The sequence below is a fragment of the Ipomoea nil genome, unplaced genomic scaffold (genome assembly GCF_001879475.1).
Source record: "Ipomoea nil cultivar Tokyo-kokei standard unplaced genomic scaffold, Asagao_1.1 scaffold2165, whole genome shotgun sequence".
Lineage (NCBI taxonomy): Eukaryota > Viridiplantae > Streptophyta > Magnoliopsida > Solanales > Convolvulaceae > Ipomoea > Ipomoea nil.
In genome coordinates, this window is record NW_017618593.1 from 2,641,880 (window position 1) to 2,668,227 (window position 26,348).

The window sequence follows — 26,348 nt, forward strand, 5'->3', positions numbered from 1 at the left end:
AATATGAACTCTTTAGCGTACAAACACCTATTGATATTTAGTAGTGGTAGTTTTTTTCCTACATGTTTCATGTGTTGTGAGATGTGTGTCCCAGTTTATCATGTGAAAGTATTGAACGAAATATTAATATTTATTATATTTGTATAAAATACTTGGTAAGTAAATAAATAAATAAATAAATAAATATATATATATATATATATATATATATATATATATATATATATATATATATATATATAACACATGTTTTGTATTATAACTTTGATATTTAATTACAAGATAATGTAAAATAGAAGACAATGAACAATGTAGCAAATATAATAAATTAATAAATTTGAAGGTAAGGAATCTTTGATTTGTAGAAAATAAAGATAATATAACTAATGAAATTATATTTGATCAACAACTTTGTAGTTAGGCCGCGCAGGTCTGACAATGATGTAAGAACATTGTTCGATAAAAAAAATAATAGTATAATATTAGTAATGTAATGTACAATTGTACCATTATAAAAAAATACAAAAAAAATATTAATACCATAATGGCCTAAATCATTCCAATAATGCAAAAGCATAGTTGAAATATTAAGTTTTGTTCTAAATAATCAGAAGAAGATCAATTTAAAAAAAAAAAAAAAAAAAAAAAAAACTTAACATAAATTTGTTTTTTTTTTAATAAAGGAATAAGGGTCAAATAGGCCACTGAACTGCACACAATAATACAATTAGGCCACTGAACCTAAAAAACAACAATTGGGTCCCTAAACTAACTAATTTTTTTCAATTTATCCAATTTACCAGTTTTCACAGTTTTTAACAGGTTACCCTTCCACCTAGGATGCATATGTGGCATTTTTTTTAATTAAATTATTTTAATTTTTTTAAATATTTAATAAATAAAAACTAAAACAATTTAATTTCCTATTAAAGAGACTAATCACAGTAAACAATCGGCTTCATCAATCATCGCACCTCCACCGCAAACCACCATTCGGAACTCACCACTCATTCTCCGTTCACAATCGGAACTCACCACACATCACTGCTAAGTTTTCAACCGCAATAACTTCCAAAAGGTATGGTTTAGCTTGATACTTAAAGTACATATAGGTATTCGTGTTTGTTAGTTTTATGTTAGGGTTTGGGTTGTATGTATTCTGGGGATTGGGTTTATGTAAGGGTTTTGTATAATTTATAAATTGTATTCCTGTAATATGTATACAATGATTTTAATTATGTATTCTAGGGTTTAATTTATAGATTTTAGGTCAATGATTTTAGATTAGGTTTATTTTATATTGGTTCATTTCAACATTTTTATTTTTACGGCATATGTTTGGGTTGTATGTATTCTGGGGTTTAATTTATATGGTACTGTTTGGGTGTAATTGCAGCTCTCCCAAATTTATAAATTGTATTCCTTGAATATGTATACAATAATGCTGACAAGTTTTTTTTTTTTTTCCTGAAAATGTGGTCCTTTGTTGTTTTGATGTTGGAATTTTTTGAAAACTGGCCTGCAAATGGGGCCCATGCTGAAACTTTGATGGGTATGCATCATACTAAAGTTTATTGAATTTTTTAGAGTATTTAGTTAAATGAATGCTAGGTGTCATGTTTCTATTTGTTAAATGGTACTTAGTTTGCTTTATTGTTTGGTAGTACAGTGTAACAGTGTTGTTAAATGGTACTGAGTGTGTTTGGTTGTTTGGTGGCTTAAAGATGTGTTTTGTTTTTAATTTTTTTTTAAAGTTCTAATTAACTTCTTTACTGCACTGCTAAATAGTTTTTAATATTACCATAGTTATTGCAGAAATGTGTGCAAGTGTTGAGTTAGTAGTCCACCATGGTGGAAATTTTGTAAGAAGTTCTGAGTTCAAGTATATCAATGGTGAGGTTAATAGGATACAAATTGACCCCGATCTTATTTCATATCCCCATTTAGCAAAATATATAAAAGATGGGCAGTATGGAAATATGCAAAGTTTATACTACAAAGCAACCCATGAGCCTCTGAGACAACTCAAAGTTCTGTGGAATGATGAAAGTACTTTGGACCTCATTAGTTTGGCAACAAAATGGAAGAAATGTGACATCTACGTACATCATGGAATTGATGAACCTGAAGTGATTCCAGAATTGTTATTATGTGTACCTGAGAATGTTTATGAAGGACATGTAGCTGAGAATGTGGATCAAGGTCAGGAGATGGATCATGTAGTTGAGGTTCCACTTGAAGATGATTTTGAAATTAATTATGAAGCTGAATATGAGATAGATAGTGAACATGATGAGGATGATAATGGATGGGTTACACAAGATAATGAGATTGGAAATAACTCTTGGTTAGATGTTGGGTTGGATGCATCAAAAGAGGATCTTAACATGGAAGAAAATGATGTCAGACATGGAAATGATAAGGGAAAGGGTAAGGCAAAGGCAAAGAATATATATAAAGCTAAGTCTACAAGATCAAATCAGAATGAAGTTGAGGGAAACAAAGTATGTATTGATTATGGAAGTGATAACTACTATTATGACTCCGAAGATCCACCAACTTGTGATTCAGAAGATGATGTTGAAAGGGAAGCCTACAGATGCAAATTCCCATCTTATAACCCAGCTTGTGATTATCCAGAGCTTGAGATAGGAATGTTGTTTGATGATGCAAGTCAGTTTAAGAGTGCAATGATAAAATATGCAGTGCATGAGAAGAGAGATATTCAGTTCTACAAAAATGAGAAAATGAGAGTTAGAGTGAAATGTCTGCCTGGTTGTCCTTTCCTCTTACATTGTAGCTGGGAAGAGAGGTTTAAATGTTTCCAACTGAAAACAATGGAGTTAGAACATAGGTGCAATTGTAGATATAATTTAAGGGTTGTAAGTCAGAAATGGCTTGAAGAAAAATATGAGGAGAAGATTATAAGAGATCCTACCATGAAACACACTAAGTTGAAGGATGATATAGAGTCAGAGTTGAAGATTAATGTTAATGTGATTATGGTAAGTAGGGCGCACAAAGCTATCCGGAAGAAAATTAATCAAGGCTTTTCTGAACAATTCAAAAAAATAAGAGATTATGCACAAGAATGTTTAGATTCCAATCCTGGAAGCAGTGTGCCTATTACAACCAATAGAGTAGTCCCTAATGCACCATGTACATTTCAAAGAATATATGTGTGCTTTGACGCAATGAAAAGGGGTTTTCTTGCTGGGTGTAGGCAGGTTATAGGACTAGATGGTTGCTTTCTCAAAGGAACACTTAAGGGTGAGATTTTAGTTGCAGTTGAGAGGGATCCGGATAACCAAATGTATCCCATTGCATGGGCAGTAGTTGAGATAGAGAATACTAATTCTTGGGAGTGGTTTTTAGAGTTGTTGATAAAAGACTTGGGCATCACCAACAGCCATGCATGGACAATTATTTCAGACCAACAAAAGGCTAGTGATTTATTGCTTCCTTATTTGATTTTTACTTTATCTGATATATTTTTATTAATATGATTTACTGAATTTTTTTATCTAATTTCTTTACTGATCTGATTTCTTATATTTCTGTACTTCTATTATTTCTTTACAGATTATTCTTTATTGCTAATAACACTAGTACTACTTCTTTTTTATTACTTCTAATACTAAAACTATTAATAATGGTTTTGTTTAATAATATGATGCCTTTAATTTACTGCTTTCTAATTAATATGAAGTTTTTACTGCTGCTTTCTTACACTTTGTAATATGTTTTTTTTTTATTATTATTATTTGTTTCTGGTTTTGTAGGGTTTGGTTAGTGCCATTCAACAATTGCTTCCTAATGCAGAACATAGAAATTGCGCTAGACATATCCATGCAAATTGGAGCAAGAAACATAGAGGCAAGGTGTTAAAGAGACTATTTTGGATGTGTGCTAACTCAACAACTGAGGACCAATTCAAATTCATGGTTGAGCAATTGGGGAAGAACGATATCCAAGCTAGAGATAATTTGTCCAATTATCCTGCTAAATATTGGTGTAAGGCATTCATTAGGACAGAATCAAAGTGTGATTCAATTGACAATAATATGTGTGAAGCATTCAATGGAACAATTGTCAAAGCAAGGTCAAAGCCAATCATCCCATTGTTAGAGGATATAAGAGTTGCCATGATGACAAGAATTGCAACCAAAAGACAAGCTTTGGAGAAATGGCCAGGGAACTTTGGACCAAGAGTGATGAAAAAACTTAATGCAAACATAATGGAGAGCATTGGGTGGCACGTTGACTTCAATGGAGATGATGGTTATGAGATCAAGAAAGGGAGACAGCAATTTAAAGTTAAGTTACAAGGAAGAAGTTGTTCATGTAGAAGTTGGGATCTAACTGGTATACCCTGCCCTCATGCTTTGTGTGCAATTTTTGATAAGGGTAGAGATCCAGAAGAATTCATTAATGATTGCTACTCCAAAGAAGTTTACAAAAAAATCTATAGCTACACAATTCAACCTTTGAATGGAGAACTTAGTTGGCCTAAAACTAATGCTGAAGAAATCCAAGCCCCTGTACCGAGGACGATGACGGGTAGGCCAAAGAAGAAAAGAACTCGTGAGGCTAATGAGCCTCCTGTTGGAAAGATGTCACGACAAGGCAGGATTATGACATGTTCTATATGCAAACAAAAAGGTCATTCCAAAACAAATTGTCCAAGTACTAGAGGTCAAGGTCCACCCCCTACTATTACAGGCACATCATCAACTTCTAGGTCTTCTGGTGGTGGATTGGGTATTTACACAAATCCTAATACTGGAGCAGTCATATTCAATGTAAGTCATTTTTTTATGAAATATTTCAACTAAGCATTCTAGTATTATAATATAATTGTTATGACCTAAACATGTTTGGGAATTGATTTATTCATTGTATTATGTAGCCCGGACAACCAGGAGAACATGTAATTTATCGGGGAAGGAAGAACGCAGGTGTTCTGGCTAGGGGCAGACTGTGAAGTCCATATTTGAAGTGCAAATTGTTTGTTGAAAATGTCAGAATGTTATAATATTGAAGTGCAGATTTTATGTGTATTGCTAGAATTTTGGATGCTCATTAGTACTTAGGATGGTCAGTATCTTATGAAAAGTATTTTGGAGTTTGGATGTTGAATGTAACATTTTTTTGTGTTTTGCCATCTTATTGCTATAATGGTGTACTTATTTTGTATTCTAACTATTCTCGAAAGATGTTGATGCTAATATGTTTTACTTTTTCCATCTAACAACTGTTTTTTTTTTTTTTTTTTTTTTTTTAGAACGAAAGAAGAAAAAAACCGTTAAAACAATTCAATTACTGCCAAATATACCAATAGTTCAATTAATCGTGGCCAGGAACGTTCAATAGTTTTTTAAAAAAAAAACCATCGTTAATTTTTTTAAAAAAAAATTTCAAATTAAATTATTTTAGTTTTTATTTATTAAACATTTAAAAAAATAGTTTAAAAATAATTTTTTTATTTATTAAACATTTAAAAAATAATTTAAAAATATTTTTTTAAATGCCACATATGCATCCTAGGTGGAGGGGTAACCTGTTAAAAATTAGGAAAACTTGTAAATTGGACAAATTGAAAGAAATTAGTCAGTTTAGGGGCCTAATTGTTGTTTTTTTAGGTTCAGTGGCCTAATTGAATTATTGTGTACAGTTCAGTGGCCTATTTGACCCTTATTCCTTTAATAAAAAATTCAAGAAAATCAAATAATTTTAAAGTAGTTCCTGATTTATAATATTTGATGCTCAACTTTAAATGCTATGTATTTAGTCGAGCTAATTATTTGACCAGAGTTTATGTTAAATTTTATATTATATATTTTTTTAATACATTTTAACATATTCATAATATATGTTTAACAATTATGTCAATTATACTTGGGATGAGGTTCGAACCTAAAAATTTATATAAATTAAGAGTATGTTAAGAATAATAAATAGTTAACGGAATATATGTTTAACAATTATGTCAATTATACTTGGGATGGGGTTCGAACCTAAGACCTTATATAAATTAAGAGTATGTTAAGAATAATAAATAGTTAACGGAATATTCCGTTACTAAAGTTTAAACTAACGGAATTTAGGGTTATTTAAGGGAAGAAAATAATATAATAGAGGGTAAATAAGGAAAATCATTAAAAGATACTAAAATCAAAATAATATGAACCATTCATTTTAAGAAACAATTAGTACCGACATTTTTTTTTGTTCCAGTTAAGGGCCTAACATTATTCGCTTATGTCAATTATACTTGGGATGGGGTTCGAACCTAAGACCTTATATAAATTAAGAGTATGTTAAGAATAATAAATAGTTAACGGAATATTCCGTTACTAAAGTTTAAACTAACGGAATTTAGGGTTATTTAAGGGAAGAAAATAATATAATAGAGGGTAAATAAGGAAAATCATTAAAAGATACTAAAATCAAAATAATATGAACCATTCATTTTAAGAAACAATTAGTACCGACATTTTTTTTGTTCCAGTTAAGGACCTAACATTATTCGCTCTTATTAGATTTGTATTTGTAGATGTAGAAATTATGGTGAGGGTTTCCGGCCCGTTTACGTCCCTTCTCAGTTCTCCCGGCCAATTTCTGTTTTCTTCCCAAATTTCCCTCTTGTAGTCGAAGAATGGAACGATTTTAGGTTTTTATTTCGATTGTAGCGAAGAATCACCTCCCAGGTGTCTCCAATTTAATGGCTCGGCGAAAGCCTATAAGCGATTTAACAAGTGAGCTACCAGTAGAGGTAAAGGACAGGATTTTGGAGTATTTGCCCACCCGAGACGCCGCCAGAATGGCTCTGCTCTCAAGGCACTGGAATGATGCTTGGTTGTAGCATGGGCAGCATGTGTTTGATTCGGACTTCTTGCATAATGGTGAACAGTGCTATGATGATGAAGAAGAAGAAGTAGGTATAACCTTCGTGAACATAATCAATAATATCATCTTTTTTCGTGCTGAGCCGGTTAAGAAATTTACTATAAAGATAATGGAAGGAGTTGGTCCTGAGCCGGAGCAGTCTGATTCTGATAAGTGGAGTCTTTTTCTGTCAAGAAATTGCGTGGAGGAACTTAACATATCTTTAGCGGAATATAAGTTGCCATTTTGTTTACTCTCTTGCAGGACAATTAAGCAACTGATAGTCCATTCTCTCGTTATTGATTTGCCTGTAAATGCTGTTGGTATATTTTCCAATGTCACTTCATTAGCTTTCTTTGCTGTTGAATTTAAGCACAGGGTTAATGGAATTGCCTCTAGTATTAGTATTCTTAAACTTGAAAAGCTGGCTTTCGAACTTTGTCCTGGGATCAATAAATTCGAGATCAGCCCTCCAAAGCTTGAAATCTTGTCTGTTATTTGTTCTGAAGGAGTTGATTCGAGATGGTTGGCACCTCATTTGAAAGTCATTAAGACTCTTTGGTTGTCTGGCTCTTTGTTGCGAGTGAGAATCTAACTCATTCTACTTTATGCAAATGGATATATGGATACATATAATTCTATACCTTCTGGCTTGTTAAAGTTATTGTGATGGCTAATTTTGTTTCTTTATTTCTATTTTTCAAGTGTATGGAGATGGATGTATCTATGATTACAACTGCAGTAAATTTGCAAGTTATGAAGCTGTATGGATTAAGGTTTGGTTGTGGGAAGTAGGTCACCGTTGCTATGCAAGTGCTTCAAAAATGCCCCAACCTATGTGAACTAGGAATTATGGTGGATAAGCAGAGGTTGAGTATACATGCATTTGGCAATATATAATGCTTGATTCTTTGTTTTTTCTTTTTCAAATGTCCTCAGAGTTGTGCGCATATTATTTTGTTTGCAGTATGCACATATAATATAAAAGAATATTATATATATATATATATATATATATATATATATATATATATATATATATATAGGTTAAGGTTCAGGTGCATTTAAGTGTTTCCCATGCGATTGTGCGGGTGATTAATGTGCGCGAGTTTTGTACTTAATATGCGTGAGTCTTGTGTTTAATGTGCGTGAGTGTGTAATGTTTAATGTGCATGAGTTTTGTACTTAATGTGCGTGAGTCTTGTGCGTAATGTGCGTGAGTTTTGTGCTTAATGTGCGTGAGTGTGTACTTAATGTGAGTTGTTGTTGAAACTTTAAAATACATGAGTTTTATGCTTAATGTGCGTGAGTTTTGTGCTTAATGTGCGTGAGTCGTGTGCTTAAGGTGCGTGAGTTTTGTACTTAATGTGCGTGAGTGTGTACTTAATGTGAGTTGTTTTTAAAACTTAAGGTGCGTGTGTTTTTGTGCTTAACATGTGTGAGGCTTGTGCTTAACATGCGTGAGACTTGTACTTAACACGCGTGAGGCTTGTGCTTAACATGCGTGAGGTTGTGTTCTGAAGGTGTTTTGTTTGTGTACTTTATGTGCGTGTGTTGTGTACTTAAAGTGCGTCAAATTAATGCTTAACGTGCGTCCACCCGCACAACCGCACGAGAAGCCTCAAATACACCTGATCCCTTCCCTATGATATATATGGTATAAAAGAAATTGTTTTTCTAATTGCAGTCTATATGTGTGTTATGTGTATTAGTTCAGATAATCAAATCATTGAGATGCATACCACATTTACTCAAACTAAAAAGAAGTTGTGCACCACTACTTTCAACATAACTTTAAAAGGTTACCATTATATATAAATCACTTTTACTTTTGTTGAGGCACGACGAAAATGCAAAAGCTTCTACATCACATTAAACTCCTTATTGCTTTCAAACATTTTGTAACAAATAATGATAGCATTTCAAACTTTGATTCTTTAAATGAGCTTGAGACTTTGAGCTACACTATGAAGTACCTCCAAAAATTTCAAAATACCATCTTTAGAGCATCTCCAACCCATTTAACACTAAAACACCAAAAATCTCCACCAAATGCCACATCAAAGAGAATATTCTCAGCATATTCTTACACCAAATTTTATTTATCTCCAACCCATTACACCAAAACACCAAATTTCTACCTCGATCAAATTCTATTCTACACTAAAATAATATGGTTTCTCTAATTTTAAAATTTTATTAGTTCGAATTTAATTAGTTTAATATAAATATAATTTGTAATGCAAATAATAATTTTTTTAGTAACATTATTTTTATGTTGTTGTTATGTTTGATATATTTTTACTATTTTCACCCTTGCGATGCACGAAATGAATTTGTTATAATATATTAAGAATATTTAGATCGATATACAATTATTTAAATTATAAAATTAAATATTATATAGTACAATTGAATATATGGTTTGGATCGTTTATGTTTGTTGATGTTACCATGGCTTGAATTCGAGCAAATAGTTGCTCAAATTAATAGCTAATTTGTAGATGTACGCATGCGGTACTGTAACTTTAGAGATTTTATATATCATTGTTTAGGATTTTTATAAATTGGGTAAATGTGCTCGTTATCTACCAAGTTAGTTATAGTAATCAATTGTTATCCTAATTCATTTGTATAGAGGATATATTTTTGTCTAGATATATAACAATTTTGTCATTTAGAAAAAAAAAATAGGGAAAAGGGTCAAATAGGCCCTTGAACTTTAGCTTAAAAATCAATTAGGCCCCTAAACTTTTTAAAGGTGCAATTACACCCATCAACAATTCATTTAGGTGCAATGAAGCCCAAAAACAAGTTAATGACCTGCTATCACAGGTCATTAGGGTTCAGGCCACCTTCCGGCGAATTTTTCGACAAAAAAAATGTGACCAGCAACCGACCCAAATTTGCCGAAAATTTCGCCGGTCACTTCTTTTGTCGAAAATTTCGCCGGTCACCTTTTTTTTTTTTGCCGGAAAATTCGTCGGAAGGTGGCCTGAACCCTAATGACATGTGATAGCAGGTCATTAATTTGTTTTTGGGCGTCATTGCACTTAAATGAATTGTTGATGGGTGTAATTACACCTTTAAAAAGTTTAGGGGCCTAATTGACTTTTAAGCTAAAGTTCGAAGGCTTATTTGACCCTTTTCCCAAAAAAATATCATCGATTGCAGTTGCACATTATTGAAAACCTCTTTGTAAAGTGGTAGTCGCAACACAATCTTATCCATCCTCGTCTAGATCTAACACCTTCAAGCCATCAGGATGGTGACTCGGGAGAAAGGCACGTACAATTGTCTGTGATTAACGACTGATTTTTTCAGCAATAATCCAACGTGAGTTAGTGTTTGACCTTGGCTTTTGTTGATAGTCATGGCATATGCAAGCATAACGGGAATTGCTTACGCTGGAACTTGATGGGCAATCTCGTATCAGAAGGAGTGATGAGAGACATTCGAGGGATAAGAACTTTGGTTCCTTCATGTGTCCCATTAACTATTCTTGCTCCATTCATTCATCACAGAGTCGTAAACATTTTTTTGCTCGTCGGTCAATTGTGTTACCAATGTTTCATGCTCTGTCTTCAATGATTCCTTGTCATACGCCAACTCTTCAGCAATCAAATTCAAACCCATGCTAGTTTCGCTGGAATTGACATTTCTGAAAAGTCCTTCAGGCTCTTCCCCCACAAAGATAGCAACTTCTCCAACTCCACCATAAGAAACTGTTTTTTTTTTTTTTTATATGAATCCGATAACATCAACTCTTAAAAGTGAGAAAAAAAAACAAATTAGATTATTTATAAATAATGACAAGAAAATAACAAAGTCGAATAAATAGATTGGAGTTAACTAAATATCATTGATTCTGAGTAGTTACAGAAAAAATAGGAATAAGAATTTTAATATTGTTATATTTTTAATATTAAATAGATTGCACAATATAATATTTGTTGCTATAATTTATATAATTGTATATCGATTCAAATATTCTTAAAATTCTAGTATTTTCACATGTGCGTCGCACGAAATTGAGTTGTTATATTATTTTAAGAATATTATATTGTGCAATTGATGAAATGGATTTGATCGATTATGTTTTTTGAATTATCCTTGCTTGAATTCAAGCAAATAATTGCCCAATTATATATTCAATGCACAAATAAATTTTTTTATTATATATTAGATAATAAAATTAAAGATGAAATTATAAACAATTCTAATATTTAAAAATGTACATTTATTTGATTATAAGATTAGTGCAAAAGTATCACTCAATTAATTGAATACTATAGGACTCATTTGTATGCAATCATCCTTAAAAAATCGATATCTAATATAATTTATGTAATTATATTATTACTAAAATAAATAGGAGAAAAAAGGATAAATAATGTAATTGTAATAATTATTATAAAAATAAATCCAACGATCCATGTTTAGCTTAATTACCATAATAATTATTAGTCAATTAGTAATATCATATTCATTTTCAGCGAAATTTTTTTTTCCAGACAATTAGTCAATTAGAATATCAAATACAGTGATATTTTTACCTAATTTTCATTCCATTTTTAGATAGCGGACAATTTTAATATGTCATCGCAAGCGCACGAGTCAATTGTAGTTTAGCGTGCAAAGCAAGGATCGATCCCACATGGAATTGATAAAATGCAATTTATAAACTTGAAATTAAAACAATTAACTTAACAATTTAAAGTGCTAAAAACGAATAACAAAGATCAGTATCAACTCAAATGCAAAGTAATTGAATCAACATTCAGGAAAATAAACAGAAAAATTACCAAAAACCAGAATTCTAAATTAACAATTAAATTGGAAAAGCCCGGAACATGAACTTTTAACGATTGTTTCATACCCTGTTTACAACTTCACAACTAACAGCAGCTCAAAGGGGACAAACACAATACTTAAAGCTTTAAAATTACCAACTAAACATCATAATTAATTGCAGTAATCCATTCTCCAAATAGCAACACACCATACAATGCAACCAAATTAATATGGAGTAATAAATTAAGAATTAGAAAAGAAACCAGAATGTTGCTATTGAGATAAGTTGCTATGGAAATTGTTGATCTCCTTCGCTGGAATACTTAATCACTGCCCTAAAATGGACAAATTGAATTGAGCCAAAGGGAATTTGTTGCCGAACAAATTAATTACAGCAACTGTCGTAGAAAATTTGCACCTCCAAAAAAACTGTCGATCAGAAGAAAATAGCTGCCAGAAAACCAAACCCAGCCGTACCAACCAGAATTGCTACTGGGTGAATTGATGATTCTTCTTCTTTAGAATCACCCTCTTTTATATTGCTCAGGTTTCAACCGCTCAGGTTAATATTGTCCTATTGTATTACAGATAGGAATTTTAATGTAGAATTATAGTATGGATAGAAAAGTAAGAAATAATATATTCTATTAGAAATTGTATTAGCATAGGAATTTTAATGTACAATTATAACGAATAGGAAAGTAGAAAACAAAATATTAAAATTTGAGGATTTTGGACAAGAAGTTAAAGTTTAGGATTTTGTTTTTATATATATTATATAGTATAGGAGAGATATATTCTATTAGGAATTGTATTAGAATAGGAATTTTAATTCCTTTCAAAAAAAAGAATAGAGGTTTTAATGTAGAATTATAGTACCAATAGAAAGTAGAAAACAGTATAGATATTGATATTGATTGATATTGATTTTATATAATTTTTTATTTTTATAATTTTAACGCTTCTTAATATTTTCACACTCTGGTCTCTATCAATCTCCATTTAATCATATTTCCGAGAAAGTACAACCACAGAAAGCACAGAATCAGTTAAATTATCTTCTATAAATATTAGCGCTGCTTGGGGAAGAAATTAAATTCATCGACTGCACTCAAAAACACCACTCAGCTCGCAGTAGCTACCTGCAGACTGCATACTCATACCTCATACCCCTTTAATTTGATCAGCATGGAGTTGAAGCAAATCCAAATTACTCCCACTTCCACTCTACACAAAAGAAACCCACCAAAATTATTATTGATTATGAAAATCAGTAGCAATCTCTGGCACTGCTTCGCTACCTTATGCTTCCGATCCACATCAATCAATTCAATATCATATTCATACTAACTCCTAAAATAATAATAATAATAATAATAATAATAATAATAATAATAATATAATAAGAACAGAGAATTATTGCATTTTATTAAAAAACCGTAGAGCTTGCAAAAAATTAATAAGATTATAAGATTATCAACTCCACCAGAAATCAACATGTAATATAAACCGTAGAGCTATAATAATAATAATCACCTGTGAGTCATGGAGTAAGCATTCTCGTGTTTGTTACGTTGGTTGGCTGTGGAACGTGGATATTCCCTTGACAAATAACATCGCATTAGCGGGAGGGAAGGAAAAACAGATCCCATTAGTATTTACTAATTGAAGAATCGAAAGAATTTATTTATTTTTTTTTTATAATTTGCAGATTCAAAAGTATTATATGGAGATGTCAAATTCTGTGGGCAGATTATAAGATTTCTAGTATTTATAGTGCCAGATTTATTTGTATTGTCCTATTGTATTAAGAATAAGAATTTTAGTGTAGAATTATAATACGAACAGGATTGTAGGAATTTTAAAGTAGAAAACAATATTTTTTTTATAATATTACAATAGGAATTTTAACATAGAATTATAATACAAATAGTAAAGTAGAAAACAATATATTTTTATTAGGAATTGTATTAGACTATTTTATTAGGAATTGTATTACACTATTTTACAATATTAGAATAGAAATTTTAGGAATTGGGCGGGAAGTTAAGTTGAGGATTTTATTTTTATATATAGTATAGATATAGTATAGATATAGATATAGATACATACATAGATTGTCCTATTGTATTACGAATAAGAATTTTAATGTAGAATTCTATTACAAATATGAAAGTAGGAAATAATGGGGTCGTTTACCAACTTGGAAAAATGGAGGATTTTCTAGTAAAATGGAGAAATTGAGAGGTGGAAAAAATAAAAATGGGAGAAGTTGTTTACTAAATTTCTTCTTCCAAATGCTTACTCCATCTCCATTTTCCAACTTCATGTACATTTTTGGAGAAAGAAATTTTGGACTTCTCCAAATGGAGAGATGGAGGAAAACTCGGGTGAATAGTACACACGGTTAGAGGTTGTTGGTTTTAATCCTACTGAGCGCCATTGTTTCAGTTTTAATTTTGTTTTGCGCCATTATTATTATTATTATTATTATTATTATTATTATTATTATCTTTATTATTATTATTTTTAGGAAAAATTGTAATTTATGCCCCTCATAATATGCCAATTATCAATGTCATCCCTGAATTATTAGTGGTATAAATGTTGCCCCGTCACCCCTGAATTACTAGTGATGTAAATGTTGCCCCTCAATTTTTAACACGGTACATATATTGCCCCTTCCGTACTGTACGGGAGAGGAAATATGTGTACCGTTTTGAAATAGGATGGGCAACATTTACGCTACGGGAAGACACTATATGTAGCGTTTTGATAATTTAGGGGAAGAGAAAATTTCAATTTTGATCCACTGACTATTGGGGTTGTGTTAATTGCAACACTTGACTTTCAAAAATGTTAATTTAGTACTTTGACTATGCAATTTCTATCAATTTTGGTCACGCCGGTCAAATTGCCGGCCAAATCTCACCGGAAAAATAATGGGTCAAATAACGAGGATATTTTAGTCATTTTACACAACACCCCTTTCTTCTCCGATGAGTTTCTCCATTTCCGGCGATGAACAACTTCTTCATTAATTATACGATCCCCTCTTACACTTTATGTTCTTCAAAATGAGCCCCCTGTTTGTTTTTATATGCCTGTAGAGGCAAATTTGCATATGCTCTAAGTGAAGTGAGCAATGCCTCTCTGTTGAAGCCCAAACCCGCCGTTAAACTGTCGCCGGAGGACCCCAAGCCGCCGCCTCTGTCCACGTCGTGGTTGTGTCTCAACAAAACTCCCAGGATGAACAATGGGGTGAAGAGGACCGTCCGATTCGACCCCGTTGGCGTCATCGTCGACGAAGACTGCCGACCCTGTGGCCACAAGCGCATATACGATCGCGATTTCGCCGCCGACAAGCCGGAATTTCAAGAAATCAAGAAACCCAGGAGGGGATGGGTAGTAGGATGATAAATTGAGCAATCAAGAAATCTCAGAGGCGGATACCATCAATGGAATACTGATTTTTACGCTAAGGAAGATGAGTAGTAGGATGATAAATTGAGCAATTTCAATTCAGATTGTGTGTGTGAATGAAGAAGTGGGTCAGATCTTGTGGCAATAGGAGGGGATGGAATGCAAGAAAATTATCAATTTCTCACCGGAAATGGCCGGAAATGAGGGAGAAGCTCATCGGAGAAGAAAGGTATGTTGTGTAAAATGACTAAAATACCCTCAGTATTTGACTCATTAAATTTTTCCGGTGAGATTTGGCCGGCAATTTGGCCGGCGTGACCAAAATTGATAGAAATTGCATAGTCAAGTACTAAATTAACATTTTTGAAAGTCAAGTGTTGCAATTAACACAACCCCAATAGTCAGTGGACCAAAATTGAAATTTTCTCTTTAGGGGAAATATTTACACCACTAATAATTCAGAGATAACATTGATAATTGGTATATTATGGAGGGCATAAATTACAATTTCTATTATTCTTATTCTTTGTATTATTATGATCCTCTTTTATTATAATAATAATAATAATAATAATAATAATAATAATAATAATAATAATAATAATTATTATTATTATTATTATTATTATTATTATTATTATTATTATTATTATTATTATAGAAATGTAAAATGCTATATGGGACCATTGTATTTAATAAAACCAGAAAATTAAAGAAATGGGGAGTGGAAATTGGAGAAATGGAAAACTAGAAGAATGGAGAAGTGGAAAATTAGAAATGGAAAAACAGAGAAACGAAGTAAACCACCCCAATATATTCTATTAGGAATTGTATTACACTATTTTATAATATTAGAATAGGAATTTTAACCTAGAATTATAGTACGAATAGGAAAGTAGAAAATAATATATTTTATTAGAAAGGGAGATTTTTTAGGAATTGGGCGGGAAGATAAAGTTAAGGATTTTATATATATATATATATATATATATATATATATATATATATATATATATATATATATATATTAGTGTTGTTTTAATCATATTGATGACATCTTCCAAATGATATAATTTATTTATAATAATATAAAATTTATGCTTTTAATCATATTGATGACATCTTCCAAATGATATAATTTATTTGTAATAATATAAAATTTATGCTCAAGTATTTAACAAAATACATAAATACATAAAAACAAAATAAAGGATATAAAAAGAATTAACAAATAAAAGTAGGGGCAAAACAAGAATAAAAAATTATACCAAAAAATGGAGTGGATGAACACTGTTGCGCCATATTTGACGCAGCACTGTTCACGAACGACAAAAAAATTGCCAATTTGGTGCTACTTTGGAATTGAAAAACGACAATTTTTTTGGCGCTACATTGGAGATGGCCTTAATTTACAAGTCGGTTACATCGAATTTAGAAGAGCATAGAAAATAAAAAACTTGATCAATTCAACATTTACACAACAAAGTTAAAAAATAATAAAAAAATAGTTTGAGTAGTTCTTTGGTATCAACTAATTTCATTTTAAAAAAAAAATCTAATTACTCTTAATATTATTGGGTTATTGTGGTGTTTATGTTTATTCAATTTTTGTTCAAATTTATGCTTTCAATATTTAATTATTTTTATTTAACAAAAATAAAAACAGTACTTCTAATATAATAAATTACATCAATTACAACAACAACAACAACACCAACAACAATAATAATAATAATAATAATAATAATAATAATAATAATAATAATTATTATTATTATTATTATTATATTATTATTATTATTATTATTATAATAACCAAAATAAACTTATTTTAAAATTTATACATAAAAATTAAAATAATTTAAGGATAATTCAATAAATAAAACAATATTTTATCCGATCCCTTAAAGTCATTTTAAAGGTAATCCACTTACCGTAAACAACTAATTTACGAAATATTTTCATACAAACAACTAATACTACTAATTGGTTAAAACAACAAACATAATTAGCTATGAACTAACAACTGATTGTCAAACATCCCTAAGAGTTTACCGAATAATTTATCCATAGAAATGAAGATTACATATAAGTTTTTATAATCTAAATAATATTCAAAGATATGGAGGATGAAAAAATTTATTTAGAAAATAACAACATTCTCATCAAATATGCTAGTAATGATTTAATTAAATGAAATGCTATTAGGGATGAAGCCGTGGGTCCTCATGATGTCGAGGAGGAGGGGGTGGTCACGGCTTTAGCCAAACGCCGGCGTTAGGATGATCGAAGTGGTGAGGTGGAGGTGCTTGTCTCTGGTATGGATACAAATATGGTTGACATGTCAAAAAACTTGCATATGGCGGGTTCTGGTTCCCAGACCCGCCCACAACAATGAGTACGTTAAGCTGGAACTGTCGTGGCTTGGGCAATCCACGGACAGTTTGCGAGATTGAGGACATGGTGTCCCGGAAGAAGCCTGACCTTATTTTTCTTATGGAAACTAAGGTGGGACGAATACATGCTGAGCGTCTTCGTGTTAAGCTTGGTTATGAAGGACTTTTTTACGTTGATAATGTGCGGTTGAGTGGTGGTCTAGCGTTATTATGGAAAAAGAATAGTACGGCGCGACTTTTGGGTTACTCAAGGAACTATATTGATGTGGAGGTGAGTATTACTGGCTTTCCAAATTGGAGAATGACGTGTTATTACGGTTTCTCACAGCGAACAAGACGGACAGAATCATGGGACCTACTTAAAAGTTTGGCAACACAATCTCAGTTACTATGGGTTGTGATTGGCGACTTTAATGATCTGTTATATCAGTCTGAGAAGAAGGGTGGGAATCCGCATCCAAATAGACTCCTACGCGGATTTGGGGAGACTATTGAGCAATGTGGTTTGTCTCAATTGCCAATGAATGGCTATCAGTTTACGTGGCAAACTGGTAAGGGTACCCCGAACTGGATTGAGGAGAGACTGGATAAAGTATTGGCTGCTGATCAATGGAGGGATATTGTAAATGGAGCCTCAGTGACTAATTTAATAACAAGAAAATCGGATCACTCGGCAATATTTATGGCTATCCGACATTATGGGGCCAGGAGGAGGAGAACGAAAAGATTTCGTTTTGAAATGGCATGGCTGCATGATGAGGGGTGCAGGGCAGTAGTGGCAGATTCATGGGAGGAAGGAAGGGGTGGTGCCACGCAAAATTGCATTAAACATTGTGGGAATCGCCTATCCCGATGGGGTGGAGACCGATATCACAAGTTTGGAGAGAAAATTCAGCTACTTCGTAGGGGACAGGAGCGATTGCGGGGATGTACTGATCCAACTTCCCTAGCTGAATACAATCGGCTGGAGGAGTCCTTGTCTCGACTGGAGATTCAGGAGGACGTATACTGGAGACAGAGGGCCAAGCAGCACTGGCTCAAGAATGCAGATGAGAACAGTAAATTCTATCACAGGTACGCCTCTCATCGAAAAAGAAAAAATACTTTGCATAGACTTATGAATGGTGATGGGGAGTGGGTGGAGGGGGATGATATGATAGATGTAGTGTTGGATTATTTCAAGCAAATCTTTGCGACAAAAAATCCTACGAATGGAACCCTTATTTTTGATAATGTTACGCCACGGATCACTCAAGCACTAAATGAGTGGCTAATTCGGCCATTTGAAGTGGAAGAAGTAAAGTCTGCCCTTTTTTCAATGTTTCCTGATAAGGCACCTGGCCTGGATGGAATGAATCCAGGTTTTTATCAGAATTTTTGGGATATTGTAGGAGGGGATGTCTCGAATTTTGTTGTTAATTGTTTGAATACATGCTCATTTCCCCCTGGACTTAATGACACTGATGTGGTGTTAATCCCAAAAAAAGATGGCCCAGAGTTGGTCTCTGATCTTCGACCGATTGTGCTCAGTAATGTAATATATAGAATTATGGCCAAGATGATGACGCAGAGAATGAAACCCCTGATGGATGGTATTATATCCGAGTCACAAAGTGCATTTATATCTGGTAGATTGATTACGGATAATATCTTGGTTGCCTCGGAAATAGGGCACTATTTAAACAGGAAACAGTGTGGAGTAGTGGGTTGGAGTGCTCTGAAATTGGATATGGCCAAAGCCTATGATCGTATGGAATGGCCTTTCTTGAGAGGTATGCTTGTGGCGCTGGGTTTTCATGAGAAGTCGATTGATCTTATTATGATGTGTGTCTCTACTGTTTCGTATAGCTTTTTAGTGAATGGAACGAGGAGTGATGCAATTATACCAACCAGAGGATTACGACAAGGTGATCCATTGTCTCCCTTTCTGTTTATCATTTGTGCGGAAGGTCTCTCATTATTATTGCAGAAAGCACAAGATAGGGGCCATATACATGGATGTAGGGTAGCACGACGTGCCCCCGCTGTTTCACATCTTTTCTTTGCTGATGATAGTTTACTATTTTTTAAAGCGACTGTTCAGGAGGCTATTGCGATAAAGAATTGTCTATCATTATATGAAGAATTGTCGGGACAAGTTGTCAATTTTCAGAAGTCAAGTATTTGCTTTAGCAGGAATACGGTTAATGAGGAAAGGAATAATGTGGCACAGGTGTTGGAAGTAATGCAGGCTCCTAACTTTGGAAAATATCTTGGTTTACCATCATTTATTGGGAGAAACAAGAAAGCAGCCTTTGCTTATATTGAGGATAAGATCCGACAGAGAATAGGATCTTGGAATAAGAAATTATTATCACAGGCAGGTAAAGAGATCTTATTGAAAAGTGTGGCTCAAGCTATGCCTACCTTCTCAATGAGTGTCTTTTTATTGCCAGTATCTGTCTGTGCTGCCATTGAGCGTCTTATGAATCGGTATTGGTGGGGTTCTGGGACTGATCAGAAGATACATTGGAAAGCTTGGGATAAGTTATGTCTCCCTAAGAAGTATGGTGGACTGGGCTTTAAAGATCTTAAAGCTTTTAATGTGGCATTATTGGGTAAGCAGGCGTGGAGATTGCTCACCAACACGGAATCATTGGTCTCAAAAGTTTATAAAGCAAGATACTACCCTAGAACATCGTTTATGGAAGCGGACCTGGGGAATAATCCCAGTCATTGTTGGCGGAGTATTATGGCGGCAAAAAGTCTTGTCTGTAGTGGTGTGAGAAGAAGAATTGGGAATGGAAATTCGACCTCTGTGTGGAAGCATCCTTGGTTACAAGATAAGGAGGATCCCATGATCCAAACAGAAATGCCACCCCAGCTGGCGGATGCTAAAGTAATTAACTTAATTGACCACAGGACAGGAACATGGAATTATCATTTACTTACTGATATTTTTGAGCCTGATGATGTGACAAGAATTTTGAAAATACCTGTGTCTCAGGAATATGAGGACCTATGGTATTGGCATGGGGACCCCAATGGTTGCTACTCAGTTAAGAATGGGTACAGGCGTATTGTTGGAAGTTATGAAAATAGTATGAACATGGGATTTAATAAATGGCTCACTTTGTGGAAGCAGAAAATACCACCCAAGTGGAGGACTTTTTTATGGAGAGCCATAAGTGACATTCTCCCCACTACCATAAACTTGCGTATTAAAAGGGTGGATGTTAGTCCATTGTGTGCCGTGTGTGGGGTGGAGAATAAGGATATTATGCATGCATTGGTTTTGTGTGATTATGCTAGAGCCATTTGGACACAATCAAACCTACCATTACCAAATATTATAACAAATATTTTTTATGAATGGTTTGGAGAATTGTTGAATATTTTAGACTCTGATGGAATTCTCTACGCAGCTGCAATATTATACTATCTATGGAGAGCCCGGAACGGAGCGGTATGGGACGTTTGTGTCACTCACCCGAGGAGAATGCTGGTTACGATCCAAGCTGCTGTCAATGCATGGCGCCAAATCCATTTAAATACTCCAACTGTCGTGGCAACAGAGCCTCAAGCTACCAATCACGACGCTGCATCCAATACTGCCGTGCGGCACCTGCCAAATCAGTCGCAAGGACACCAAAATCCACACAGCAAATGTTACATAGACGCAGCATATCACGATGGTACCAATTCAGCTTCGATAGGTGCGGTACTTATGGGAGAGGACGGTCATTTTGTCGCAGCATTTGCAGCACCACTGCCATATTGTTATTCCCCACTAATGGCAGAAGCATATGCATGCAAGGAGGCCCTGTCTTGGCTACGTGACCGTGGAGTACAATCGGTTGAGGTCTTTACGGATTGCCAGACACTACATAAATATTTGACACCACCATATCATTTGGCAATATCGTATATTGGTTATGCCCTTGATGGATGCAGGAACCATATTAATAATTTAACTTTTTGTCATGTTCAATTTATTTCTAGATCGCAGAATTATTTAGCACATAGTTTAGCAGCTTCGGCTTTCCATTTTGATACAGCTATGTATTGGCATGATATCCCACCCGACGCTATTTCAGCTTATCTATAAATACAACCCATGGGTTGACCTTTCAAAAAAAAAATGAAATGCTATTAAAATAAGCCTAACCTATTAGGCCGGCCTACCCTGCTGCGTAATACGGCAGGGTGTGGATTAGGAATTACAAGACCCTCCGCAAAAAGTAAGCTACATGGGCTAGCCCTACTAAGGGGCTGGGCGAGTTAGCCTGCTATTATTATTTTAAAAAAATTCTTTAAATTCTCTGATTCACCGGCCCTAATTCCATATGCGATAAATAGTAATAATACAAACCCTAAATCTCAGTTCCATAACCTCACTTCGCCTCTTGCCGTCAACCCATTTCTTCCTTGCCAATTCCCTCTCCCTCACAAACAACCAACAACAGCACCGAAACAACTTTGTTAACGCTACCTTTCACGTAGATTAAGCCTTGATGAGCAGTGACACCTTATGCCTAAAGTAAGATATTCTCTTACTTTGTTGGTGTTTGTTATTAACCTTTATATATTTATTTATTTCCAATTTCTTGTGGTAAATTCAGTTTTGGCATAAATAAGTGTATTATATATTTATGTTGTTGATTATATTTATTTCGCATTATATTTGGGTTGGTGTGGCTTGCTTTGCTCTAATTTTTATTTTTTCATTTTTCTTTTTTTTTTTTTTAAATTATCAGTGGGAAAGACGGGTTCAGATTTTTCTTCACCTGTCTTTAGCCCACATTGACAACTCTAGTTAAAAGTAATTTAAGCCTTAACCTTATTTATGAGAGAAATTTCAAATTAAAGTTCAAAGAATTAAAAGGAATTTGAATTGTAGGCTTGAGCAATGCAAAGAAGATCCTCCAAACATTTCAATAACACATTATTCTTTATTTATTTTTGTATAATAAAATCAATATATGTATGAAAAATATCATTAAAAAATATCGTATTTAAATATTTTAAATGACACTTATATTGATATATTTTTATAATATATCTTTTCAATAATTATGTTATGGATCTATTTTATTGACTTAATAGACATGGAGTAGTGATTTGATAAACGATTTAATAAACACATACAAACACCCGTGCGGGCACTAGTTGTTTGACTTTTATACACACACTAGTTGTGTGACAAACCTATAATAGTAAGTTTATAGATCTAGAGAATTAAATGTCTAGTAGTAATTAACTTAATGGACTTCAAGCTCATTTAAAAATAAAAAATAAAAAATAAAATCAATAGTGTAAAATATATACTACCTTGTATGGTAATAGAGTCAATAGTATCAAAAAAAGAAAAAAAAAATCAATATGTGTGTCATTTATTTTTAATGATACATTCATTTTTTATATAGAAATTTTATTTATACAAAAAAAAAAAAAAAAAAAAAAAAAAAGAGAGAAAAAAAGTTCTAAAAAATTTAAAGAGATCAGAAAACATTGAGGTTATATAATATATTTGAATATGATTTGAGTTCTGATATCTTTCTTCATACCAATTTCCTTTTAATTTCGTGCAAGTTGAAGAATGGAATGGTTTAAACTATTTTTGATATGATTTTGAACGACCCCAAAAGAATTGAAGTAGCGAACAAATTATATTAAACTGATGAAGTGATCAATTTTAATTACCTTCTTCTAAGAGCCAAGGGCAGAGTTTAGTCTCAAAGGCCAAGAGGGCAGTTTTGTCTTTTCCTATGCTTAGTTAGTTATGGCAGTTATAAAGCCTCTTCTCTTTCTTTCTTTTGGGATTGATTGTAACAGAACATTAGTCAGGCACTTTCCTTTTGCTTCCAATTCAACTTCATTGCAGAGTTTTGCTTCCAACAAACGTGGTGAACATTGTTCTTAGCTTGATCTTTTGCTGCTGATTAATTCTTCATGGTATCAGAGCCACGCTACCGGAGTTACACAACAGCCGTAATGGAAACCGGTAGTGGAAATCATAATCGAACTGAAGGATCTTCAAGCCAAACTCTGATGAGTCAGAATCAGAGAGCTGAGGAGTTCGATGATCCGTTATTCCTTCATGTGTCTGAGAATCCTAATCTCAGCTTGGTGTCTCTCCCCTTGACAGAATTGAACTATGCCTCATGGAGCAGATCCATGAGGATTGCCTTAGAAGTCAAAAGCAAGTTTGGCTTTGCAGAAGGAACCATTCCAATGCCAGAAGCGAATGATCCGAAGCTTGCATCATGGAGAAGGTGTAACAGGATCGTGTGCTCTTGGATTTTGAAGTCCATAAGCCCTAGCATCGCGGACAGCGTGATGTACTTTGATGATGCTTCTGAGATCTGGAATGCTCTTCGAAAGAGGTACTCTCAATCCGATCCTCATAGAATATCTGAAATACAGAATGAGATCTTTAGAAATATGCAAGGAAGTCTAACAGTAAATGAGTATTTCACCAAGAGCAATGCTCTATGGCAGTAGATGAATGCTTTGAGACCATTATTGCTTTGTGAATGTAAACCTAGATGTTCATGTACACTGATGAGTAGAATGCAGAAGCAGAGGGAAGAAGATCAGATCATTCGATTCTTAGATGGCTTGAATGAAGATTTTGAATCCATTAAGACTGGAGTCTTAATGATGGATCCCATCCCTGACATAGAAAAGGTGCTCAACATGACATTGAAGGTTGAAAGGAATATCAAAGGATCAATCAACCAAAAGAGCAATGACTTTGCTCAAGTTAATGCTGTGCAGACCAGTGAAAATGCAGAAGAACATGCCACTGTGGCAGCCTCAACTTTCAATAACAGGAAGAAGTTCTCCAATATTGGCGGGAAAAATGTACCAAAATGTACATACTGTGGGATGACAGGTCACACCATAGAAAAATGCTATAAGAAGCATGGATATCCAACAGGTTGGATCCCAGGCTATAAGACTAAGAACAAGCACACTCAAGAGTTGTAGCAGTCCTCTAATGCCTCAATGAGCCAGATAAGTGATGTAGGATTATCTGTTTATCAATTTCAAAAATTGCTTTCCTTGTTGCAGAATCAGAATAAAGGAAATCAAGCTGCTAGCAATGCTGCTGTGACTCTCAGTTCACCTGGAACTAAAGCTGATCTCAGAAACCCTATGGAAAATCATGATGAAGGTATAATCACCTCCAGCCTCTTCATTAATACTTTGCTAAGTTCAGGAAACACTTGGATTTTGGATTCAGGAGCTACAGACCATATTGTCTGTTTTTCAGAATTCTTTGAAGTTTGTCATAAGGTTCAAGGAGTGGCAGTTAAGTTGCCTAATGGTGAGACTGTGGTTGTTACTCATATAGGACAAGTCAGGTTGTGCAAAGATATAGTACTGCAGAATGTGTTATATATTCCATCCTTTGCTTTTAATATCATTTCTGCTAGCAAGTTAACTAAGCATTCAAACTGTATGCTTATTTTGGAAGCTGGTTCATGCACTATTCGGGGACCAATTGGCAGAATGGATGGTTTTGCTAAAGAAGAGAATGGTCTATACTTGATCAGTGAACCTCCTGTCAAGAATAAGGGTCAGGTTGTTGATAGAACAGTTGAAAATCAATGTAATGCTTTGACATTAGAAATTTAGCATAACAGATTAGGACATTATCCTATGAATAAGATACTTTATTTGAATGGAATAAAGTCTGTTTCTCACCCAAAATGTTCAGATTTTGTTTGTGATGCATGTCATCTAGCTAAGCATAGAAGATCTGTTTTCCCAATCAGTACTTCTAGAGCCCATAAATGCTTTGACTTGATACATATGGATGTTTGGGGCCCTTTCAGTGTAGCTTCTTTGAAGGGAGAACACTACTTCCTAACTATAGTTGATGACTATAGTAGATTCACATGGTTACATCTGTTGAGAAATAAGTCTGATGTTAAATCTACATTTCAAAGTTTCTATAATTATGTGGAGACTCACTTTTCAGAAAGGATTAAAACCATAAGAACAGATAATGGGAATGAGTTCCTAATGCAAGGCTTCCTAGATGAGAAAGGGATTGTGCATCAAAAGACTTGTGTCTACACACCACAGCAAAATGGAATAGAAGAAAGAAAGAATCAACATCTTTTAAACATAGCAAGGGCCATAAGATTTCAAAGTGGTTTGCCTATCAATTTTTGGGGACATTGTGTCCTGCATGCAGCTTATATCATAGATAGGCTGCCATCTGATGTGATTGGTGGGAAAGTTCCTTTTGAATTTCTTACTAAAGAATCTGTGAAGTATGATCAGTTTAGATCTTTTGGGTGCTTGTGTTTTGGTGGAACTATCTCACAAGGCAGGAATAGGATGCAGGCAAGGGCAAGAAAAAGTGTGTTCTTGGGGTTTCCTTCAAATATAAAGGGATATATTGTCTATGACCTCAATGATGAGACAGTTTTCATTTCAAGAGATGTTAAGTTTTATGAACACATTTTCCCTTTCAAGAAGCAAGATCTGAACAAGGCAAATGATCAAGACAGTGGTCTTCATCCTTGTTTACCTATAATTCCTATGCCACTTGAAGAACAGATGTTGGGGAGGCCTATTTATTATCCTGACACTAGTCTCATGATAATCTCAATAGCAGCACAGAGGATGAGATTATCCACAGCTCTCACATTGAGCACAGTGATGAAGCATCACCTGACATAGAAAACATGTCACCTGTTGATAATAATGAGGTGAATGGTGAAACCATTAGCATTGATCTCAATACTGATCTTCCACAAAACAATGACGATCAGATGCAGCCCAGAAGATCATCAAGGCAGAGAGTTATGCCTTCTAAACTGAATGATTATTACTGCCAATTGATGATGG

General features: G+C 33.7%; 1 long non-coding RNA gene across 1 annotated transcript; it reads left to right on the top strand.

Annotated features, from left to right (window-relative positions):
• The first annotated feature begins 1,292 nt into the window (after positions 1–1,292).
• Positions 1,293–25,217, top strand: LOC109149897. The gene is made up of 3 exons (XR_002049023.1): positions 1,293–1,303; positions 7,398–7,471; positions 25,207–25,217. It is a non-coding gene; the product is annotated as an uncharacterized LOC109149897 (long non-coding RNA).
• The last annotated feature ends 1,131 nt before the right edge of the window (positions 25,218–26,348 follow it).